Raw genomic sequence first — 7,911 nt, 5'->3', positions numbered from 1 at the left:
GACACAGAATGCCCCTTCAGTGGGTTGAATAGTGTCCCCCCACAACTTATCACCACCCTTATTTGGAAATACAGCTTTTGCAGACGTAATTAGTTAAGGATCTTGAGATGGAATCATCTTGGATTTAGGGTGGACCTTAATTACATTTACTGGTGTCCTTTATTTCTTTTTTTTTTTTATAGGTGAGGGAAACACCCAAAGAAACTTGATTTGTTCTAATTTTTAATTTTTTTTTTTTTTTTTCAGAGAGAGAGAGAGAAAGCACATGCCAGTGGGGGAGAGGAGCAGAAGGAGAGAAGCAGGCTCAACATGGGACTCAGTCCCATGACTCTGGGATCATGACCTGAGCCAAAATCATGAGTTGGATGCTCAACCAACTAAGCCACCAAGGCATAGCTGATTGGTGTCTATAAGAGAAAGAACATGGAGATTTGGGCACAGAGAGACATGCAGAGAGGGTGGCAATGTAAAGAGGAGGCAGAGATTGGGAGTCATGTGTCATGTGTCTATAAGCCAAGGAGGACCGAAGGACTGCTGAAAGTCAGAAGCTTTCTCCAGAAGATAGACACAGTTTCTGCCTCAGACCCTCTAGAGGAATCAACTCAGCTGACACCTTGATGTCAAACTTCTGGCCTCCAGAATTCTGAGAGAATGCATGTCTGTTGCTTTAAGCCACTCAGTTTGTAGCAACTCGTTATAGCAGCCCTAAGATACTAATATAGCCCTATCTCTCACCATTTTCCGGGGCCCCCAAAGATATCATTAGATAAATAATTTTTTATAAGATTTTTTTTAAAAAAAGTTTATTTTGAGAGAGAGAGAGAGAGAGAGAGAGCACATGCAAGCAAGCATGGGGAGGGGCAGAGAGAGAAGGAGAGAGAGAATCCCAAGCAGGCTCTGCACTGTCAGTCGGGAACTTATGAACCATGAGATTCTGACCTGAGCCAAAGTCAAGAGTCAGACACGTAACTGAGTGAGCCACCCAGGCACCCCTAATTTCTTACATATTTTTAAAAAACATAGATTTTCATCATTGGCACTTACTATATGGGGAGAAGAATATCCACAAAGGTATGCTGAGTTAGTTCTAAACAATTCTAAATACAAACTGGTTTTACTTAAATAAACTGCCAATTATTTAGCTTTGTCCTAGCTGTTTAAGGTCAGTTCTCCTTGATCTGTTTTCAATTAATGTGGAAGAGTATAAGTTAATTTAATCAGTTAATGTTTGTTTCTTTTAATTTTTTTTAATGTTTTTATTTATTTTTGAGACAGAGAGAGACAGAGCATGAGCCGGGGAGGGGCAGAGAGAGGGGGAGACACAGAATCTGAAGCAGGCTCCAGGCTCCGAGCTGTCAGCACAGAGCCTGATGTGGGGCTTGAACTCACAAGCTGTGAGATCATGACCTGAGGCCAAGTCGGATGCTTAACCGACTGAGCCACCCAGGCGCCCCAATATTTGTTTCTTAAAATCAACATATCTTGATTGGTTTGCGGGGAGAAAAGGGCTGAGATTGGGGTTAGTGATGGTTTCCTTAAAATCAGTCAAGTGTCTACATTATTCAATATCCCTGAAGTCTAAGAATACGTTCTCTTTGGAGTTGTTCACTTTGCTAATATTTACTTGTAAAAGGGAAGCTTGAAACTATAAACTACTAATAACTGTTAAACATAATAATCACAATGAAAACACATTCAATTGACCCATTCTCTGGCCAGGTTTTAACTGGATGCAGGGTTTTGTTAACATGTCCTCTTAAGGATTCGGTTTTTGATCACAGATTTTCTTAGGCTCAGTCTACATTTTGAATTTTTTTTTTCAACGTTTATTTATTTTTTGGGGGACAGAGAGAGACAGAGCATGAACGGGGGAGGGGCAGAGAGAGAGGGAGACACAGAATCGGAAACAGGCTCCAGGCTCTGAGCCATCAGCCCAGAGCCTGACGCGGGGCTCGAACTCACGGACCGCGAGATCGTGACCTGGCGGACCGCGAGATCGTGACCTGGCTGAAGTCGGACGCTTAACCGACTGTGCCACCCAGGCACCCCTCAGTCTACATTTTGATTTTTGACTATTGGGCACCTCTCTGGCTCGAGGCCTCAAAGCAGACCCTAATGATGTGTTACACTCTTCTAAAGATGTAATCTTTTTTGATTTTGATAGATTAGGACTCTATCTATAGAGTCCCAGTAAATATTTACTAAAGATAGTAAATACTATCTTTAAGCATTTGTGGGTACAACGTCTCCTAAATTTCAGGGGGTTTAAATTTGAATGTTCAAAATTGGATCCACCCAGGGAAGCCTGGCTGGCTCAGTCAGTAGAGCATGCGACTCTTGGTCTCAGGATTGTGAGTTTGAGCCCCACGTTGGGTGTAGAGATTATGTAAAAATAAATCTTAAAAAAAAAAAATTGGATTGTCCAAGTTTAAGTTATTTATTTATTTATTTATTTATTTATTTATTTGTTTATTTATTTAGTGTGAGCAGGGGAGGGGCTGACAGAGAGGGAGAATCTTAAGCAGGCTCCCTGCCCAGCTTGGAGCCCCAACATGGGGCTTGATCTCAGGACCATGAGATCATGACCTGAGCCAAAATCAAGAGTTGGTCGCTTAATTGAGCCACCCGGGCACCCCTACATTAAGTATTTATTAAATATTTATCATTTAAGTTTTTATTAATTTAAATTAAGTGATTATTAATGTATTAAAAGCATAGAACAATCTATAATGAAAATTTGCATATATGTATATATACATACATATATACATATATATATATATATATATATATATATATACGCATAAAACTTTTCTGAATGAGGGTTGGAGGTGGAGAAAGTCAAGGAGGAAGAAGCAGATATCGAAGTGGACAAAGCCCTTAAAACCTAACAGGGGATATAAAATCTCTGCAAAAATTTTATACAAGGCAGTTTCTAAGATTCAGAAGCAACTAACTTACAAACTTTTGGAACTTAATCCAATTTTCTTTGGGGACTCCTAGGAATATTTTGTAATTATTCTGTAGGAGATTAGGGCCTAAAACAGAACCTTCCAAATGACAAACGTTTTCGTCTGAAGCAATGGCACCCAAGTTATGTTGGATAAATGAGAAGAATGAATTTTATTTAAAAAAAAATTTTTTTTAAACATTTATTTATTTTTGAGACAGAGAAAGACAGAGCATGAATGGGGGAGGGTCAGAGAGAGGGAGACACAGAATCTGAAACAGGCACCAGGCTCTGAGCTGTCAGCACAGAGCCCGACGCGGGGCTCGAACTCACGGACTGCGAGATCGTGACCTGAGCTGAAGTCGGCCACTTAACCGACTGAGCCACCCAGGCGCCCCAGAAGAATGAATTTAAAAAATTACCACATACTTACTATTTAATAGAAAAAGTGAGAAGTGGTATGTCCTCCTTGGATTTCTTCCAATGTGCTGTAATCATAAGAAGATGAAATTGATGTGCTATAATCATAAGAAGATGAAATTGAATAACACATTGAACATTTATTTAAGCCAAGGTTTCTCAGTCTTAGCAGTATTGATGTTTGGGGCCAGATAATTTTGTTGTAAGGGGCTGTCCTGTGTAATGAAGGGTGGTTAGCAGCATCCCTGGTCTCTACCCATTAGATGCCTCCCCTTTGCAGTTGTGACAATCAAAATGTCTCCAGACATGGTGGGATAAAATTGTCCCCATCTGGGAACCACTGATTTTTTTTTTAATTTTTTTTAAAGTTTATTTATTTTTGAGACAGAGAGAGACAGAGCATGAACAGGGGAGGGGCAGAGAGAGAGGGAGACACAGAATCTGAAACAGGCTCCAGGCTCTGAGCTGTCAGCACGGAGCCCGACGCAGGGCTCAAACTCACGGACCGTGAGATCATGACCTGAGCCGAAGTCAGACGCTCAACCGACCGAGCCACCCAGGCACCCCTGGGAACCACTGATTTTTAAGCCTTGAAAGAGAAAAGCAGCAAACCCCTGCCCCCAGTGTTTGTTTGTTTGTTTGTTTATTTATTTATTTATTTATTTATTTATTTATTTATTTATTTATTTTGAGAGAGAGAGTGTGTGCAAGCAAGGGAGAGGGAGTGAGTGATAGATGGAGCAAGAGAGAATTCCAACCAGGTTTCACATTGTCAGCCTGGAGCCCAAGGCGGCTCCAACTCCCAAACCAAACTAGGAGATCATGACCTGAGCAGAAAACCAAGAGCAGGATTGGATTGAGCCACCAGGCACTCCGCCCTCAGGTTTTAAAGCAAGTGGTTTTTTTTCCCCTCCAGTTTTAGTTTTCTCCCCAGTTTTATTGAGACAGAATTATTTTTTTCTTTTTAATTTTTTTTATGTTTATTTTATTTTTGACACAGAGAGAGAGAGAGAGAAAGTGGTGGAGGGGCGGAGGGAGAGGGAGACACAGAATCCGAAGCAGGCTCCAGGCTCCAAGCTGTCAGCCCGGAGCCTCACGTGGGGCTTGAACTCATGAACCATGAGATCATGACCCGAGCCAAAGTCGGACACTCAACTGACTGAGCCACCCGGGCGCCCCAAGATATAATTAACATACAGTACTGTATATATTTAAGGTGTATAGCATAATGATTTGACTTACATATATCGTGAAAGGGGCTTAGTTTTAATCCTTATCAGTTACTTCTGCCTCATTGAATCTACAGTATCTGGAACCTGTTTCTATGGTTGCATTTATCATAGTTTATTATAGTTTTTAAAACATGGGGCTTGTGTCATTTCCGGTCTGTGAGCTCTTTCACCAGAGGGGCAGTGTTTTCCCTTGACATCCTCTGGATGTCAGTGAAAGTCCATTAGTTGAATGACCTTTTATGCTGGTTAAACACAAGAGATGTTCTTAAAGGAAGGATTTCTCTGACCTTTCTTTCTTTCTTTCTTCCTTTCTTTCTTTCTTTCTAAAGGAATATCTGTTTTGCCAATCTCAAATATTTCACTTAAAGTAAAATGCAGTGACCATGCTGACACTTAATGATGATTCAGCTTTGGGCAAGTGAACCATTTTATACTGTAAATTTTATTCTTCCCACTTTCAATCAGAAAACACCTGCAGACTAACAACTATGCGCAAAGAACAAATAGGCTCATGTTTTGCTGAAGTCAATCTAGGCCTTCTCAAGACACTTAAGGTCCACCAAAGACGCTCTCTAGCCGTTGGATATTAATACTACCAGCAGCACACGGCTTTCTCTGGGCCCATCGGGGGAAGACGAATACGTAGACGTGTGTTAATTTTCGGGCCTTGACATCGTTTCCGAGGAATTTAACTCCACCTCTCCCGGCAAAAAGGAACAACAACGCCCTCATTCCCGCCCTTCACCACCCCTTGGCCTCCTCCCACTTTCCTTTTGGTCCTCTTCTGTTACAGAAGTTCTGATTTTTCCTAGAGTGCTAGAGGAAAGGTACCAAAGTGGAATTATATTACCCTCTTACTTGCTCTGGTGGGACACTAGAGAGGAAATCACACGTGGGATTGTAACTGGCTCTCCAGGGGAGAGAGCAAATGTAGCCTTGAAAACTTCAGCGGCCGCGTTGGGCTCCAGGTTTGATTGACAAGGACGCGCCGAGGGAAGGCGCGGAGGCGGGGCAGGGGGCCTCGGGTCGAGCCCAAGACAAAGAGGTTTTGGTTGCCACCCAGGAGTGGAGGGCCCTTTGGGGTAACTAGCCTTGGCGCGCTAAGGGGGCGTTTGGTGCGGTCGCTTTCTTGTCCCGAGGTTGGGCGGTAGGCTCCGGGGGCCCGGAGGTAGAAGGGCCTGGTGGGGACGGGGCTCCGGGCGGAGGAGGGGGCTTGGGGTGGGGGTTGGGGGGCTGCGCCGCCGTCACGTGGCCTCCGCCGCCGCCGGGTTGGGGCTGTTCTTCCGGGTTGGAGGCGCAGCTCCGCGGGGCCCGAGCCCAGGGCTGCCAGCGCGGCTTCCCTCGCGGCGCGCTGCCCGGCCGCCCTGCCTCCCAGCTAAGGTGAGCCGCGCGGCGCGGGTAGTCCGGGCGCGCGTTTGGGGCACAGCTGGGGAGGGGGCGCGGGGCTGTTGGGGATGGTCCGGGCCCCCGCAGGGGAGGAGACCTGTCAGGGAGAAGGGGGCGGGGTCGGTAGGGACCTGGATGTGGGGTGCACCCGGGCGCCCGCAGGCCAGAGGCTGGGGTCCGGAAGGAGAACCGTGCCTTGAGGGCCCCATTCCTTGTCTTTTGCCGGGGCGACGTGGAAGGGAGCGGGCGGGTGGTTGGGAAACTGGGTCCTTGCAGAGGGCAGGGAACGAGGCGGCAGCTGTGTAGGTGCAGGTCTTGGAGCTTTGGGAGGACAGCGGGAGTCCTACGGGGTCATTTCGACCGGCAAAATGGGAGGAGGGGGGGAGGTCATAGAGGACTTTCCATAGAGGGTGCGCCCAGAGAGGTGGTAGCTGGACGCCCCGAAATTGTGCTTGAACCTTGAGGGAATTCAGGGTCGGCGATCGTTTGGAGACTTAGGAGGTGGCGAGCGAAAGTTGTGAGTGTGTATGTCTGTGAGGGTTGGTGGTCTGAGCAAACTTCATCCAGGCAGAGAGAGGGGCCCGGGCTGGCGACCGGGAGGAGACAGCAGTGGGGGCAGAGCTGATCTGAACCCCGGAGGAGGAATGACTGTAAAGCGACCGGGGCCAATAGGCCTCCAGGGAAGGTTATAAATAGCGGTCCCGCGCAGATGCCAGCCAAGCTGTAGTGTAGTTGCCCAAGGAGGGGCGGGACCGGTGGGTTTGGGCGAGGTCACGCTGCCTGCCAGTCTAAGCTTCTGTAGGGTATTGTGTCCTTGGTTGGTATGTTTCGCTTTAAAAACGTAACTTGTTTACGGTGGCAGGCGTCCTTTATTCGCCCTGTGGTGCAGGGCAGTCCTAAAGCGATCTCTTTATAAGGAGTCTTTTAGGACAGTCTCTTCCCATGCTGTTTGCATGCTTTTATTAAAGTGCTTCCCTCTTTAAAAATGTTCATGTCTTCTGCCATTTTTTAAATGTTTATTTATTTATTTTGAGAGAGAGAGAGAGAGAGAGAGAGAGAGAATCCCAAACAGATCTCGTGCTGGGGCTCCAACTCATGACCTGAACGGAAACCAAGAGTCCCTCCCTTAGCCAACTGAGCCACCCATGCGTCCCACTTCTGCCCATTTCTTAACTGGATTATTAACTATAGAGAACAAACTGAGGTTTGCTGGAGGGGGGATGGGTTAAATGGGTAATGGGGATTAAGGAGGACACTTGTGGTGAGCACTGGGTGTTATATGTAAGTGATGAATCACTAAATTTTACTTCTGAAACTAATATTACACTATATGTTAACTAACAGGAATTTAAGTAAAAATCTGAAACTATAAAAAAATTAAAGAAGAAAAAATATTCCCCTTTTCTCTGTTGCACACCTTTTATTTGCAAACCTGGCTTAAAAATTTTTTTTTATTAAATGGACAGTTTAGGACTACTTTATCAGCAAGTGTGCTAAGCTGTTTACCTTTGCTGATGGAATCAATCTTCCGCAAGGCTACGCAGCATTTCGTTTTCGAAGGAAATTTCCTGAAAGTCTGGAGAATGTGTTTTTATAGACACGCAGGTTTCAGGTTACCTAGTCCTAGTTATTTATTCATTCAGTTAAAAAGTACTTGTTGTTCTCCTCCTTTGTGCAAAGCGCCGGGCCGGAGGTAATACCAAAGTTGAGTAGTAATAGCAATAAAGATATTGTGTCCTTTTACTCCTTACAACAACCCTATATAACACAGGTGCTATTATCATTTTAAAGATGAGAAAATCAGGTTCAGAGAAGATAAGTGACTGACTTGCCAAGGACACAGCTAATAATTGCAGAATGAGGGCTTGCAACCCACAGTTCACCTTGTTAGCCTTTAGGCTGTCATCATTCTGACGTGCTTGC

General features: G+C 45.1%; 1 protein-coding gene across 5 annotated transcripts in view; it reads left to right on the top strand.

Moving 5' to 3' along the window:
• Nucleotides 1-5,301: 5,301 nt before the first annotated feature.
• Nucleotides 5,302-7,911, top strand: part of NNT (nicotinamide nucleotide transhydrogenase) — a 95,008-nt gene continuing 92,398 nt past the window's right edge. The window contains exon 1 of one of the 5 annotated variants that reach the window (XM_045438547.1): nucleotides 5,302-5,429. The gene's annotated coding sequence lies outside the window, so the exon portion shown is untranslated. The other 4 variants (XM_045438571.1, XM_045438554.1, XM_045438564.1 and 1 more) reach the window with 4 other exon arrangements.

This window comes from Leopardus geoffroyi, chromosome A1 (genome assembly GCF_018350155.1).
Source record: "Leopardus geoffroyi isolate Oge1 chromosome A1, O.geoffroyi_Oge1_pat1.0, whole genome shotgun sequence".
Lineage (NCBI taxonomy): Eukaryota > Metazoa > Chordata > Mammalia > Carnivora > Felidae > Leopardus > Leopardus geoffroyi.
Note: the sequence above shows the minus strand (reverse complement) of the source record. Positions and strands in the feature narration are given on the sequence as shown.